Here is an 18381-nt window from a genome sequence, read left to right as displayed (position 1 = left end):
TCTTAAACTCAAATGGTAAGTTCATAAGTGTTTGGACTTGGAAATTTAAGAGCAAATTGTAATAATTTGCTTAGGACAGCAGCAGTAACGTGATTTTAGAAAATCACTATAAATTGTTGGTGTGGAATTATAGGCTGAATAAAATATGTAATCAAAGCTTAATTAGTCTAGTTTCTTATAAAAGAGACCGTGTAAGCAAAGAAATTTCCTATAAAGAGATATTTAAAGTTGTGTGAGACAGCGTCAGAATGACTCCGAAATCCCCTGTTCTGTTTTTAGAAAATTATTATAATTTGTACAAAAATGGTTATAAGATAAAAATTATATTCTTAGACTCCTTAATGAGTCTAGTTTCAAATGAAATCAAATAGAACATATTTTGAATTCTGTACAATGAGAAATTTGATTCGTAGTGAAGAGTGGTCAGATTAGTCAAATAGTGAAATAGGGGAAACTTTAAGAAAAATCTGGTATTGATTGGCCAAACCTAAAATTCTGAAAATTTTATGGATGGAAGATATATGAGTCTATATTCAGGTAAAATTAACAAAAATTGAATTTGAGTTTTGTAGCTCCAGTTATAAATAATTTAGTGACTATTGCTCAGGAAAAACAGCTTGTAGTGAATATGTGAATTTGTTGTAAACATTGATGAAACTATTTGAGTTGCTTATAAGCTATTAGTGAAATTGAGGTACAAGATAAATATATATGTGTGTGGTAAAGCCGAATGGCTAATGTGAAATATGTATGAGATATGTATATGTGGTAAAGCCGAATGGCTAATGTGAAATATGTATGAGATATGTATATGCGGTAAAGCCGAATGGCTAGTGATTCGGCTAGTGTGAAATATGTAGGAGATGTGTGTATATTGTGGCCGAATGACCAAATGTGAAAGGTGTGTATTATTAGATATTTGATGAGGCAAATGAATTACAAATATGACAGTCGATGTGAATGTTGTAACATGTGAATAAATGTACATGAAACTTGGAAATATATTCCGGGTAAGACCCGATGACTACGTCTGGAGATTATGTCTGGGTAAGACCCGATGACTACGTGTGGAGATTTTGTCCGGGTAAGACCCGATAACTACGTGTGGGGACTATTCGAGCTAAAGGTTTCGCTGAAGATTCGAGTAAAGCATAAGATTATGCGACCTCACAGTAACGATTGGTAATAAATACGTTCAATGCGTTAAGCTGGTCAGGTATGTATTTTGAGATTATATTTAAGCTTGATTTGGACTAAATCACAAGGTCGTTATGTGATGCATATGTGAGAAAAGCAATAAGACTGTTCTATGATTATTGTGCGTTTGGTCAATGTGGAAAGTTAGGGGAAAATGTGTAATGTACCTATGTTTATAAGAGATCACTATCAAGTGAGAATTTATCTGCCTATTATATATGATGAGATGGGCATATTCGGTAAAGGGATGGTATGCCCGAAGGAAGAGTGAAATAAAAATATGAACAACTATGTTATAATTTGATTGTTATCTGTTGACACTGCTTAAAACTTACTAAGCATTGTAATGCTTACTCTGTTTACTTTGTTTCCTCTGTTTTATAGATCTCATTTGGAAGCTACAGGCTCGGGGATCGTCAGCAACTAATCACACTATCACTATCCACTGCTTGTTACTGTTATGTTTTGAATTATTTTATGGCATGTAAAGAATAGACCAGTGGCCGAAGAATATTTTGGGTTAATGTATATAAGCCATGCGAAAATGGCATCTTTTAAATGTGTACTTATAGCAGTTAAATTGTATCCCTGACTGTCTTTAGTATTTACCTAAAGGAACTTTCTTTATAAAAAAAATATTCAAAATTTTTACTGTTCGGATATGAGTTTCAAGTCCGGTAATGCCCCTTTACCTATTCCGGCGACGGATACGGGATAGGGGTGTTACAATTTTCGATTCACCAAGTTTTCCTATGTGGAGTTGTCGAGCCTCAAGGTAAGGGAGGTAATTTTAGAGTCAATGCTCAACGCTTAAAACATTATTGGGGGAATAAAATTGAGCGGGATCAAATTTGTTCATTTTATTAGGTATTTAATTTTTCTCATTTTTCTTTTTAAATAAATGATATAGGGTATATTTTTAGGATTAGTATGTTTAAATAAATTCTGTCTGAGAGATCGAAACTTAAGTGGGACCGCTTGTGACCCCTCCAATCTTTCCTGGGAATTGGTTTTAACAGAATCTTCCGAGAAATTATTCCCTAAATGGCAAAATAAATTTTTAGTTTTTCAAATAAAAGGGTCAATTTTGATCCAAGTTTTGATTGCAACTCAATTTTCAAATTTTCTTTAAGTCTAGGTACTTAATTGAAATCTTTTCAAAATTTGGTTGCTCTATTTGTAAATATTAAAAATTAGATGTCTTTTTTTTGTAAATATTTTTAAAGGCACTTAGAATAAATGTTTTTTTAAATATGATAATAATAACTAATATATAAATATATTTCTTATAATATATATTAATTATTATCAACTTTGCATGGAATTAGGATTAGTTTAAATTTGATTATATTTTACTTAATAGTTTTTGTTTCAATAAATTAATAGCAAATAATATTAATTATTAAATGTTATTAACTTTGTGTGAGATTAGAACTTAGAATATTCTAATTATTAATTTGTTCTAAGAATTCTAATTGAACTCCTACCCTCTTCACTATAAATTCCACCCACCCTCTCCTTTTTTTTCAGGTCACCTTAACCGAACCACACTAACACCCAACATCGACACCAGCAGCCCCAACACATGCTAGTTGCTGCTTCTAGCTCCAGCTCACGTGCACTAATAGCCCAGCAGCCTGCTCCCTGTCGCTACACCTGCCTGCACGCCCAGCAGCTTCTGCACCTGTCCACATCCTAGCAGTTCGCTAGGCCTTGCTCGACGCACCTTCCTACTGCCTAGCATCTGAGCAGCACACGCGTGCCCCACTGCCCACGCAAGGCTCCTACATTATTGCTACCTTCATCGCACCAAGTCGCACACCACTGCTCTTTTGTGTGCCACTGTTGCCTTTGCCTCTACCTTATGCACTCCTTGTCACTTGTGCACCATAATTCCATCTTATTTCACCATCAACCAATCACCCTTCCAACCATCCCTCAATTAAATTCTTTTGCTTCTAATTTTATTTATTGAGTTCTTAATTTCTATATAAAGGTGGTAAGACAATTTTTTCTCCTAAATTTCAATTTTATTTAATTATTTAAACTTTTCAATTTATTTTGAATTGTTAATATATTATTTTTACAAATTAAATTTTTGAGAAAATATTTGTTTCTATCTTATGTTCAGGTTAATTATGGCTCGCAAGAGAACTCGTGCCTTTGTCCAAATTGATGAATCACAAAACGAATGTAACACCCCGAATTTGGGCCTAGAAGTATTGGGCCTTGAGTGGGGGTCCGTAAGGAGGTTGTATATAGGTATTTAATTGTGCAATGAAATGAAACAATTAAATGTTTGCTTTAGTGGTTAATGGCTTTGAGAAGTGTTGGAGAAATCTTGGGTTTAAACTTGGGCTTTAGCAAAAATTTTGGTATTAAGTGAAAAAAAAACCTGGATGCTTGGATGAGGGCCTTTTAAATTATTGTGGTAAATAAATGACACAAGGAAGCATGTAGTCTAGTCGTTGTGGCGTCATTAAGGTTGTATGGGAGCCTGGTTTCAAGCCTTGGCTCTTGAAATTTATTTTGGTTTTTTTTAGGGAACCTGGACTTTGGCCTTTAGACCTTATAATTAATTGGGGATAAAATATGACACAAAAAGCCTTGTGGTTTAGTGGCAAGTAGCGTGTGGAGCATCTGAGGGAAGGCATGGGTTCCCATCCCATGGCAAGAGAGGAGCATTTATTTTGCTAACAGGGGGCGGCAAGAGTTGGTGTTGAATTTAAACTCTAATGTTGGAGGGATCCCACATCGGGAAGCTAACATAAGAGTGGATGCGAAGCTGGCTTTAAATAGAGAGAACCATGAGGAGAGTAAAGGTACCTTTCTTGGCTGATCCTTTTCACTGTATGGCGTGCTCGTTTGGGTTGGGCGTCGGCTAAGAGTGCTCGGAGCATGGATTAACTCCAGTCGCCAATCAGGTTTGTATTTCTCGCTACTCTAGCTGTAGGATGGCTACTTCGGGCCGCGATGGGCTGAAAGGGGTCATGTGGGCCCAATGGGCCTACGGGCCCAATTGGATAAGTTGTTTGATTGTGTAGTAAATATTAGACTAGGCTAGGTGAATCTCATATCTGTGGCTAGATTTGGGCTAAAAGGGCCACACGAGCGTGTGGGCCCATTTGGGCCGAGAATAGGCTTTAGGCCCATTCGTATTGTTATCCCTGTTTAGAATACTTTAGTTTACCAAATTACTGAAATGCCCTCAAATTGTAAAATTACCAAAGTACCCTCGATTTATAGAATTACCATTTTACCCTCGACTTACAGAATTACCGTTTTACCCTCGATTTACAGAATTACCATTTTACCCTCGATTTATAGAATTACCATTTTACCCTCGACTTACAGAATTACCGTTTTACCCTCGATTTATAGAATTATTGTTTTACCCTCGATTTATAGAATTATTATTTTACCCTTGATTTACAGAATTACTATTTTACCCTTGATTTACAAAATTACTAAAATACCCTTAGTTTATAAAATTACCAAAATACCCTCGATCAGTAAAATTACCAAAATACCCTAGTCTGTAAAATTGCTAAAATACCCCTGGTTTGTAAAATTACCAAAATACCCCTAGTTTGTAAAATTACCAAAATACCCCTAGTTTGTAAAATTACCAAAATACCACTGGTTTGTGAAATTACTGAAATACCCTCAATTTATAAAATTACCAAAATACCCCTGATTTACAAAGTTACAGAAATACTCTTGACTTTCTAAAAATTATAGAAATACCATTGGTTTACAAAATTACTGAAATACCCTTAGTTTGTAGATTTACCAAAACACCCTTGTAGGATGAAATGACTAAAATACCCCTATTAGGTAAAAAGACCGTAAAGCCCCTGTAGGGTAAAGTGACCGTAAAGCCCCTGTAGGGTAAAGTGACCGTAGTAGCCCTGTATGGTAAAATGACGAATATGCCCTTATGTTCCGTATGACTGATGTGTTTAGGATTTACATATATTGATATTGGATTAGTTAAGTTTGAGTGACAGGTGGTGGTCATCGTAGGTGATTGATTATGGAAACGTTTCAACTTCAACCTATAACAGGTGTGTACTAACCCTCGTAGTAGCTTAGATTAATATCTGCTGAGAAGCTGAAATACTAAAATACCGGCATTTCGGGAACTTGTAATGTTACGTGTAGGTATAGATGCGATAAATACGATAAGATCGGTGTTCGGATCGATGGAACGAGTAAGAACTCAATTTTGTGCACGATGGTAAGTTGGGCCTCAATGGGCAGGAATTGGGCCAAATGGGCTTTTGGGCCCATTTGGGTAAAATTGATAGAAAATGGAATTTGGAAAAGTTTCATGTTAACACAGTTAGTATTGTTGTAGAATTTGGGTTAAGCAGGCTTAGTGGGCTAAATCAGCAGTCGTAGGGCCCATTAGTGGTTTTGGGCCCAAAAGCCCGAATTTGATAAGTGGGTTAAAGATCATTGTTTAAACACTCGGAAATATTGACAATTGTAATGAACATGGAAAACCCTGATTTTTGGTAAAATTACGAAAATACCCTTATAATATGAAAAATGATTGTTTGGCCCTTGTGGGCAAGTGACTGACTTGGACTGTGTGGTTGATGGATTTGATTGTGAATATATGTTGGTGATATGAATGACTTGACTGTGATTGTTTGATTCAAATATGGGCATGACATTCTGCATACATGACATGTTGCATAGGTTGGGTTTTATAAATGGAGGAAGTGCTAAAAGGGCTATGCCCTAGTTTACCGAAAAGGGTTTTGCCCTACTTTATCAAAAAGGGCTTTGCCCCAGTTATTAAAAGAGGCTAGGCCTCCAGTTATATGATAAAGCAACTATGCTGCCAGTGGAGAGTTTGGTTGGGTGGGTTGAGTTATTCCCCACATGGTGTGTTGGTTGGTGCGGGTGGAGAGTAGCGGATGGTGGGTTGAGTAGTCTCCCCAAATGGGCTTGCATACATTCATTGAAATTACATGTGATATTGAAATGGGCCTATGGGCCATATCGCTTACAGAAAAGGCTTCGGCCCAGTATATGTCGGGACTGAATTAGGGCTTAGGCCCATATTGCTACTATTTAAGGGCTAAGGCCCAGACTGTATTGTTACTGAATAGGGCTTTGGCCCAGATTGTACTGACACTGTGTTATTCACTGTTTGTTTTTTTTGTTGGGGATTACACGCTGAGTTTTCGTAAACTCACCCCGTTTCTAACTGTGCAGGTAATCCCTAAGCTTAGATGGTTTGGTGTTGCGAGGGACTCGGAGATGACCACACTACTGTTTCTGTTTCTCTTAATTGCAATAAGTAACTAGTTTATTTATTTATTTTTATTAATATTATTATTTGGTTTTGGGTTGTAATAAGGCCATTTTAATTATTTTTCTGGGATTATTTTATTTACACCCTATATTTTCTGATAACAATATGAGTTAGACCTAGGGCGTGTTTCCAAAATGAAAATTGTTTTCAAAATAACGCAATGATACAATTAATCGGTTTATAAAAAAATATCTACTTAAATGAGTTCCAACTCATTTTTCTCAAAACCTAACCTAGCACCAAAGTGTGGCAATAGTTGTGGGCATGTCTAGGATTGGATCCAATCAAGAGCTTGGTACTTAAGCAGCCTTCATGGCTCACCTCCTTTGTTTTGGATACCTACCTGGTGCACAGCTTCCATTCACTTTATTAACTTAGCAAAGACTATATTTTAAAACACTAAAAAGGACGTTGAAAGAGGCATGGGTTTTCTTCAAAACTTCAATGTGACACGTCGGATCCGGCCATAACGTTTGGGCCGGGTTTGGGGTGTTACAACTAATTTCACCGTAAAGAAGCCAAAGCGAGATACGAAAGCATTTTCAAGAATCAACAAATGCACCCTGAAAAAGGCTTTACATTGAAAGAAAAAAGGTATATTGATTTCATGGCGCGCATTCGACAAATTGCTGAAGCTCTTAATTGAGAGTTATTTTGTGAGAAAAAATCGAGTGCAGATAAGGAATTAGATCTTGAATTTTATGAAAATTTGACCTCAAACGAATTAATGGAAATTTCTATCCGAGGAATCAAGGTACCAATAACCTCAAATGCTATTAATGAAATCTTTGAATTACCTGATTTCGAACATGATGAATATTCTTCCTTGATGAGAAATATTAATACTGAAAATCTACAAGAAATTCTTTAGGAACTTATAGTTCCAGGTTTTAAGTGGATAGTGTCAAAGCAAGGAATTCACACTTGTCGCAGAGAATATTTGACACCACTAGCGAATGTATGGTTCTATTTCATTTGGTTTAGCCTTATGCCTATTTCACATGGGACTACAATTTCACTAGAGCAAATGATCTTGTTATACTCGATTTCATTCTGATAGAAATGCAGAATTGTGCCACTAGACGTTTACGATAACAATTTTGTGCTTGAAAGCTAAAATTATTGCAAACGAAAAGAAGATAGGTTATAGCCAGGGCAATTCACAGATTGGGACCTCTACCTAATAGTTGGAGACTCTGTTCTCTAGCAACGAGTTAAAGAGAGGGAGGATCTCGAAGAAGAAGAAGAAGAGCCCATAGAGATCGAAACAATGCAATCAGCTGAAATCTCTGATGAGGCAAAACCAATGAAACTAGCAACTGAACCTGACATGACAACTTCAATGTTCAGAACTCAATCGCCTCGCCCAGATCTTCGAGATGAGCTGTCAAAGTTGATAGACATAGTGCAACATATGTAGTGGTAGCAACAAGTTTACTGAAGATATTCAAAAATACCGGATGACTCAATGAGAAACGCTTTTACGAAAATATTCAATGACTCATTTATTTTTGTGCCTGAGTTTCCAGATTTCATATATTAACCATAGAGTCCACTATCGAAGAGGTAGTGAAGTGATTCATGCAAAAACAAAGATGATGGAGAAAAAAGATGAGTTAGATTTTGAGGGATCTACAAATAAATAAAAAGTGGGGATCTTTACCTTATGTTATTTTCTTTCTTAGGATATTTTAGGATTAGGACCTATTATGTAACACCCCTAACCCGTATTCAATGCTGGAATAGGGTTACGGAGTATTATCGAACTTATACCTCATTTTAAACATACATTTCAGATACAATTAATCAAATCATATACATTTCATTTGCAACAAATCATTTTGTCCCTAATATGAGCCTACGAGGCTCTAAACATGCATTGGGAGTGGCTCAGGACTAAACTGATAACTTTGGAAACTTTTTGAACACTTAGAAAAGCTTCCCAAAAATAGGGGACACACACCCGTATGGCCCGGTCGTGCCTCTCACATGGCCAAAGAAACGCCTGTGTCACAGGTCGTGTGGACATTCGAAATGGGAGCACATGGTCGTGTCCAAGCCCGTGTCCTACCCTGTGTAACTCTCTAACTTGGGTCACACGGCCAACACACATGCCCGTATGCCCTAAAAATGGCCATACATGCCCGAGTGTCAAGTCGTGTGCTAAGGCATGCCAAACCTGTAAGGTATATTAACTTATGCACACAACCAAGTCACACGCCCATGCGTGAAACCGTGTGGAGCATAATGACTTGATTTTAATTTCAATACTAGGGGACACAAGACCGTGTACATAACCGTATGTCACACATAACTGAGACACACACCCGTTTCTCTACCTGTGTTGTAATAGCCCAAAATTGGGTCTAGTTGGAACAGAGGTTTCGGGACCACAAAATCTGAGATAGAAATAATTATTTTATGATTTTTTTAAGGTCTATGATATGATTGCATGATTGTGTGAAAATTTCGTGAAGAAATTCTATGCATAAAGTGCTCAATTTGAAGTTAGGGACTAAATTGAATAAGTTGCAAAACTTGCATTCTAGACGTTTCTAGTATGAAATTGCTTTGAAATATTAATTAGGAGGTCTTAAATAGAAAATTTACCAATTTCTAAGTGATGGAAAAAAATTGGACATAGATGGAATTTTTGAAAGTTTAGTAAGGAAGGGCATTTTGGTCATTTGGTAATTAAAAGAAATAAAAAGGGAAAATAAAGCCAAAATTGACTCATCTTTCTCATGGAGGCCGAAATTAGCATGGGGGAAGCCATGGCTAGGGTTTTCAAGCTTTCCAAGCTCAATAGTAAGTCCGTTACAACCCCGTTTTTCAAGTTCTTTACGTTTTTGGAATCCCGGTAATTTGATTAAGCTTATTCTAGCAATAATTTAAGTTAGGGTTCATATTTGGAAAAATACCCATAGGTGAAATGTGTTTATTTTGCTGTTTTATAATAGAATATGAGGTTTTAAATTATGTTAGACAACTTGTGCTACTCGGTTTTGAGTGAAAACGAGTAAAAGAGCTTAATCGGTAAAAATACCTAATAGTCATAAGTATATGTTAGAGTGAGAATTTGATGTTTCCATAGAAGGGAAAAGTGATCAGCATGTCATAAAACATAAGAATAAGGGATGAAGTTTAATTCCCGAGCTTAGGGGCAAAAGTGTAAATATGCAAAAGTTTAGGGGCAAAATTGTAATTTTGCCAAAGTTTGAGTTAAGGACTGTTTTTAATAGTACATTAATTAAATAAGTAAAATATGATGTTTTAGATCCCGGAAAATGAGATTTGAACCTAGAATGAGAGAAAAATCGAAAATTGGGAAAGTTGGTACAATGGCCGTTTTAGTATCGAGGTAAGTTCATATGTATAATAAGCATTAATTTATGCATGTTTCAATGTAAAATTGATATATTCGTTATGATTTCCGAGGTGTTGAAAGTATGTAAGTTGGTATGATAATAATACAGCAATAATGCTGTAATTTATATTTGAAAGTTAAATTTAGTGAATTATATTAAATTAAATGATTATGGTGCCAAGTTTATGAATTGATTTAAAAATATGTCTATGGTACATGAAGTGCATTGAATTATCATACATAAATGTGATTTCTATGATTAGGGATATTATGGGAAATTGTAAGTTCATATGATTTTTAATAAGGCAATGTGTAATTTAATGTTATTGCCTTGATATTAAATGAGATGTAAGTTTATATGTAAGTAATACATCAATATTACTTGTATTATGATATTTTATAATAATATTGGAAATATGTTTGTGGATAATTACTTGATTGGTGAAATTGTTGGAAAAGAGAGACAAATCCCGGTTGAACCTTCGGAAAGATTGGATGATACAGATAGTATGTAGCTAGGTCACATGTATGGTGCTGAGTGCACATCATGTGTACAAGAGAGCTACAAAACATTATGATGTAGCTAGGTCGCATGGGTGATACTATGTGTACACCATGTAGACAAGAGAGCTATGGGATATATGCAGCTAGGTCGCATGCATGGTTCCAGGTGAAGGACACCATGTAGACAAGAGAGCTACGAGATAAATTGGCTAGGTCACATGGGTGGTACTGAGTGTTCACCATGTGTACAAGAGAGCTGAACTATATAATGGGTGGAGCTATGTACTGAAACCATCAAGTATCGAGGATTGATCTGAAGTGTTTAACGGGAGACTCTCTATTTATTGCTTTGTGAGTTTTGTGATGAATAAGTGCAGGAACTTGATTATGTGAATGATGTGTTCATTAAGTGACCAGGATGTGGTGAAGTTATAAACAAGTAAGTTATACATGAGGATGATTTTATGGTGACCTTGTGATCATGGGCCTATACTTGTGATGTATGAAATGTGGTGAAAATGATTTGTGATATGTATGTTAAAATGAGGTTAATACAAAGAAAGTGTGAAAGAGTGAATTAGCAATAAAACTGTTTTGGACAGTAGCAGTGACGTGAATTTGAAAAATCACAAAATATAGTAAAAATTGAATCAGAGACTGAATGAGATATCAAGTTTAATCTTAATGAGTCTATTTTCATATAAAAGAAACAGAGCAAGAAAAGGAGTTCTATATTTTGAGATATTTATGTTTTTGTGAGACTGGTTCAGAATGATTACGTGATCCCCTGTTCTGACTTTGGAAAATCACAAAATTTTGGATAAAAATATTTAGAGGTTTAAACTTATATTTTTAAAATCCGTAAGGAGTCTATTTTCAATATAAATCAACAAGAACATTATCCGAGTTCTGTACTGTGAGATAATTAATTTTTAGTGAAGAGATGTTAGAACTATCAGAAAGTGAAACAGGAGAAATTTTAATGATTAAACTGTACTAATTGGCTAAACCAAAAATTATGAAAATTTTATGGTGGAAAGATATGTGAGTCTAGTCTTAATGGAAATTTACGGATCTTAATTTGGAGCTCTGTAGCTCGAATTATAAATAAGTGACTATGACTCGTGTGGACAGTTTGATGTGAGCATTTATTAGTAAATTGTGAAATCGTACTTACAAGAATGCTATATACATTAAGGATGTGGAATGGAGAGGAGGAGGAGGAAAATAAATATATGTGGAATACATGGAAACTATGGTATATGAAATATTGATATAATGAAATAAATGATATGTGTTTATAAGAAAACAGAAAGAGAATGATATGTATCATGACATGTGTATATATATATATATGACTAGTCTCAATGTAATGCTTGTTGGGTATGGAGTTGAATTGAAATGTTTCAGGCAAACATGTTATTTTGCGTATCTGAATTGTGGTATTTTATAAAGATATTATCTAGTTTTGAATATGAATGCTTGATGATTAAGCTGAAAATATTTTGTAAGATGATAATCTTGGTATAAATGTATAAGTGGTACTATAATAAACCAGGTAAAATGAGTATGAGAGACACATGTATGATGACATACAAATGCTATGTTTGTGGTTTAATTGAGAATATTTAATCATTAAATGAATACCATGTTATATGCTTTTGATTTTGTATAAGTGTGTAAGAGGTTAAGGTTGACCAAAGCTTGGAAAATAGCCTAGGTATATTCCACATAGGCAGAGACACGACCATGTGTCTCAGGCGTGTATGGAACACGACTTTGGGACATGGGCGTGTGGAGCCTTAAAGAATGAAATTTCCAAGATTTTCGTAAGTTCTCAGTTTACTCCCGAATCCTTTCTAAAGTATGTTTTGGGCTTCGTAGACTCAAATAAGGGACTATGTGTAAGTGAATGAACGTTTTGAAATATGAATGAAATTTTATGGCCCGTATTTTAGTTTAATGTTTGTATGTTTGTCCGGTAACGCCTCGTACCTTATCCCGGCCTCGGGTATGGGTAAGGGGTGTTACATGTGTGGACAAAAATAGGCTATTTACCAAGCCATTTTGTTACCCAAACTTATGCTCACCTACATCAAATCAAAGGCACTAATACATAGCATTAATAGGCATTTTAATCAACCAATTCAAACATAATTCATGCACATTCTATATTCCCATTATCTATACACACAAATCAAAAAACATGCCATACCATTTATACTAAGTTCACATTTATAATTCAACTATTTATACACTTCTAAACATGTATCATTATGCATCAAAATCACCAGCATATAACTACTCTAGTATCAACTAGTTAACATCCACAATCGTTATAATTCACAAGCATCCTATATCCATCCATGAACTCACAATACAAAACATATATGCACATAACCAAACCAACCCAAATTAAGCCAACTCTCATGGCTATATATATAAACAAAAATATAGACATTCACAAGCCAACTCAAATGACAAAACTCACTATCAAAATACATATCAAAATGACCAATATCTTATACATGCCATATAACCCAAAACATAAACTCAAAAGTACCAAATTGATAGTTGGATAGTGTGATGAGGTCTCCTACTATCCTCAGATCCGAGCTAGCTTTGAAGTCACTATAAACAATAGTGAAATAAACAAAGTAAGCTATAAAGCTTAGTAAACTCGTATGAAAATAATAAGCAAGTCTCACCATTCATTTACATTTCAAAATAAATGACCTAAATTGCATCAAAACATTAATCACAAAGTTAACATGAACTTTAATCACATAAATGATCATAGGCTCACAACTTCCTTTAACTTATTGTTTGAATAGTTTTTCGTACATACTTGTACCAATACGTATCTATTTCTCATCAATTCACATCTTCAATATACCTGTTAAACCATTCGAAATAAAATTCGGATAGTCGGGAGTCTCGCACCCTAAGTGCCAATATCATGGCCCGAAGCCAAATCAATGTAACTCGCACCCTAAGTGCCGATATCATGGACCGAAGCCAAGTTAATGTAACTCGCACCCGATGTGTCAATATCATGGCCCGAAGCCAAATCAATGTATTCCCTAATGACATGTCATTCGCATCCTAATCTATTCCTAAGGTTCATCTGGGATTTCCAATACCGTATCATCATCGAATCATTGTTGGACATGTATGTAATCTCATATTCACAGTTTATGAAATATCAAAGCATTTGAAACATAAATATAACAATGCTTATAACATACGAACTTACCTCGAATGTAAAAACGGTTAAATTGGTCGATTAGTCGATAACTTTTTTTTCCCTCGATCTATATTCGAGTTTCACTTTTCTTGATTTATATGTAATCAAAATTAACTTATTTAATCATCTCTCTGTTCAATTTAGTCCAAAATTCACTTTAAGGCATTTTTACACAATTGCCATTTAGTCATTATTTCATAAAAACACAAATTAATGCAATTCAACCAGAAACCATTCTAGCCAAATTACAATTAGGTCCCTAGTAGCCCATATTTTCCATTTATTTTACATTTTAACCACAAAGTTTCCACATTTCACAATTTAATCCCTAATTTGCATTTTCACTAAAAATCACTTAACAAAACTTGTATAATTATCAACAAACATTCATAATCTATCATTAAACATCAAAATACTCATGTATTCATCAATGGAAACATTCAAAACCTTTAATAGTTTTGCAAAATAGTGCCTGAGCTAGCTAGACCTAGTTGCAACGATCTCAAAAACATAAAAATCAATTTAAACAAGACAAAAAATTCATACCTTAATTAGCTATTAAAGCTTGGCTGAATAAAGAAGATAAAAGTTGTTTTCTTTTTACCCTAATTTTGGTTCAAGCATGAAGAAATAAAAAATGATATCTTTGTTTCTTTTATTTTATTTATCTTAATTACTGAATTACATAAACAACCTTATTATATAGTCATTTAAACATCCATTTTAAGCCCATAAATGTCCACTCACAATTGAAATGGTCTAATTGCCACTGAAGGACTCTAAATTTAAGGTTCTATAGCTATTAAACACTTTTAGCTAATAGAACACAAGTTTTAAACTTTACGCGATTTAGTCTTTTTTGTCGAATTAAACACTCAGACGATAAAATTTCTAAATGAAACTTTCACACAATAATTCAATCATGCTGTAAACATTAGATTTGTGGTCCCGAAACCATTTTTCAATTTGGCTAAAAATGGGCTGTTACAACTCTCCCCCCTTTAGGGATTTTCGTCCCCGAAAATCTTATTAGTGAATAAGTTAGGGGACTGTTTTCTCATAACTTCCTCGGGCTCCCACGTAGCCTCTTCGACACCGTGCCATTGCCACAAAACTTTTACTAAAGCTAAGCTTTTATTTCTCAACTGTTTAACCTCTTGAGCTAAAATTCTGATCGGTTCTTCGTTATATGTCATATCAGTTTGAATTCCTATATCTGCCAGAGAAATGATATGCGATGGATCTGATCAATACCGTCGTAACATCGAGACATGAAATACATTGTGAATCTTTTCTAACTCTGACAGTAAAGCTAGCCGATATACTACTGGCCTTATTCTTAAAGTTAGCCGATATGCTACTGGCCCTATTCTTTCAATGATTTCATACGGCCCAATAAAATGAAGACTCAATTTGACTTTCTGACCAAATCGAAGAATTTTCTTCCACGATGATACTTTTAGAAATACTTTGTCACTGATCTAAAAATGTCTTTTTGTTTCAAATCCACAAACAATTTCTGTCAATCTGAAGCTGCTTTTAGACTATCGTGAATTACTTTCACTTTTTCTTTAGTCTCTCAGATCAAATCAATCCCATGAATCTTTTTCTCACTCAGCTCAGTCTAGTAGAACAGAGTTCGGCATTTGTGACCATACAAAGCTTTGTACGGTGCAATCTTTATGCTCGATTGAAAACTGTTGTTATACTTAAACTCAACCAATGGCAAATATTTCTCCCAATTACCTTCGAACTCTAACATACAACAATGAAGCATATCTTCGAGAATCTAAATTACTCTATCAGACTGATCGTCTGTTTGCGAATGAAATGCTATACTAAAATTCAACCTCATACCCAGAGCTTCTTGCAATTTCTTCAAAAATCGTGATGTAAACCTCGGATCTCTATCTGAAATAATCGAAACTGGCACTCCGTGCAATCTATCAATCTTAGAAATGTACAACTTTGCCAATTTATCAAGTGAATAGTCATTACGTACCGGAATTAAATGCGCAGAATTCATTAATCAATATACAACAACCCAGATAGCATCTTTCTTTTTCAAAGATAGAGGCAAACCCGATACGAAATCCATCATAACTCTATCCTACTTCCACTCTGGTATCATCACAGGTTGTAGTAATCTCGATGGCAGTTGATGTTCAGCTTTAACTTGCTGACACACCAAACATCTCAATACAAATTCTGAAATGTCTCATTTCATACCCGACCACCAATACTGTTGTTTCAAATCATTGTACATTTTAGTACTCCTCGGGTGAACAGATAAACAACCACTATGTGCCTCGTGTAAAATTTTCTGAATGAGCTCAGGATTCTTTGGTATGCAGATTCTACCTCGAAACATTAAACAATCATTGGATCCAATCTAATATTCTAAATCATTAGTCGACTCACATTGCACTCTTTTAGCTTGCAACTCATTGTCACACTTTTGAGCTTCACAAATTTGCTGAAGAAACATCGGTTTAGCTTTTAACTGCTAAAATCGAACCATCACCAGACAAGGTTAACCGTGTATTCATTGCCCACAAAGCAAATAAAGATTTTCTACTCACAGCATCCGCGACTACATTCGCTTTCCTCGGATGATAATCAATTACTAACTCATAATCTTTCAATAGCTCGAGCCGTCTCCGTTGTCATAAATTCAGATCTTTCTGAGTTATTATATACTTTAAACTTTTGTGGTCGATAAAGATATGACACTTTTTACTGTACAAATGATGTCGCCAAATTTTCAATGCGAAAACAATCGCGGCCAATTCTAAATCATGCGTCAGATAGTTCTTTTCATATGGTTTCAACTTTCTGGAGGCATAAGCTATGACTTTTCCTTTTTGCATTAAAACACAACCCAAACCATTCAATGACGTGTTACTGTAAATCACAAATTCTTTACCTGACTCAGTTAACAATGTTTTCAACTGTTCGAAACTCTGTTGACATTTCTGGGACCTTTCAAATTTTACATCTTTCTATAACAATCTAGTCATCGGTGTAGCAATCATCGAGAATCCTTTAACAAATCGTCGATAGTAGCCAACTAGTCCCACAAAGCTTCTGACTTCAGATACATTTCTCGGTGGTTTCCAATCAACAACTACAGAAATCTTGCTTGGATCAACTTATATACCTTCCGCTAAAACAATGTGTCCTAAAAATCCAACCTCTCAGAGCCAAAACTCACATTTATTAAATTTAGCGTGCAGTTATTTATCTCTCAAGGTTTGTAACACAATCCTCAAATGTTTGGCATGCTCAGACTCATCTCGTGAATAGATCAAAATGTCGTCAATTAATACAACAACGAATTTCTCCAAATACAGTCTAAAAATCTAATTTATCAAATCCATAAAAACTACAGGAGCATTAGTCAATCTGAAAGGCATAATAAGAAGTTTGTAATGTCTATACCTCATTCTAAACGCAGTTTTCGGTACATCTAAATCTTTAACTCGTAACTGATAGTAGCCAGATCTTAAGTCAATCTTTGAGAATACTGTTCCCCCTTTCAACTGATCAAAAAAATCATTTATTCACTGCAATGGATTCTTGTTCTTTATCGTAACCTTATCAAGCTGACGGTAGTCAATACACATTCTCATTGATCCATATTTCTTCTTTACAAACAATACTGGCGCATCCTAGGGTGAAAAACTAGGTCGTGCAAAACCTCTATCCGTTAACTCTTACAACTGAGATTTCAACTCTTTCAACTCTGTCAGAGCCATTCTATACGGAGCTATGGATATCGGTGATGTTCTGACATTAATTCAATAGAAAACTTGACCTCTCTAATCGGTGGTAATCCTGATAATTCTTCTGGAAACACATTTGAAAACTCACAGACTATCAGCATTAATTTAATCTTTGATTCAGGCACTTTTGTATCTAGCACATATGCGAGGTAAGCTTCACAACCTTTCCTCACACATTTCTGAGCTAACATAGACGAAATCACTATAGGCAATTCACTCAATTCATCTAATTCAATTTGAAGAATTTCATGGTTCTAACATTTCAATTCAAAAGTCTTTTGTCTACGATTCACAATGGCATCATGAATCGTCAACCAATCCATACCCAAAATTACATCGAATTCATCAAAATGTAGTAGCATCAAATCAGCCAAAAAATAGTAACCCCGAGTCATTAAAGGATAGTTCTTGCAAACTTTATCAACTAGCACATACTTGCCTAAGGGGTTTGATACTTAATCACAAACTCAGTAGACTCAACAGGAAAATCCTTAATAGACTCTAAATTCTCACAAACATACAAATGAGTTGATCCAGGATCAATTAAAGCAATCACATTAGTATCGTAAAGAGAAAATGTACAGGTGATAACATCTGGTGATGATGCATCTTCTCGAGCACGAATAGCGTAAGCTCTGGATGGTACCCTAGCCTCGGATCTCATAGCAGAGTCTTTTTCATACCTTTTCCACTAGACACATTCCTCGCATTTCTAGGTGGACTCTTGTAACAGCCCGATTTTGGGCCTAGTCAGAACAGTGGTTTTGGAACCACTATTCCGAGGCCAGAGAAAATTATTTTGATGTTATTTTATGTGATATAGCATGTTTATAAAGGTGCATGAAAATTTTGGTATATTAATTTTAGAGATTTCTAGTCCAATTTCGAAAAAGGACTAAATCGCGTAAAAGGTAAAAGTTGTGTTTTGATGCCTAAAGGTGTTACATTGCTT

The sequence above is a fragment of the Gossypium hirsutum genome, chromosome A01 (genome assembly GCF_007990345.1).
Source record: "Gossypium hirsutum isolate 1008001.06 chromosome A01, Gossypium_hirsutum_v2.1, whole genome shotgun sequence".
NCBI classification, from domain to species: Eukaryota; Viridiplantae; Streptophyta; class Magnoliopsida; order Malvales; family Malvaceae; genus Gossypium; species Gossypium hirsutum.
This window is presented reverse-complemented; position numbering follows the sequence as displayed.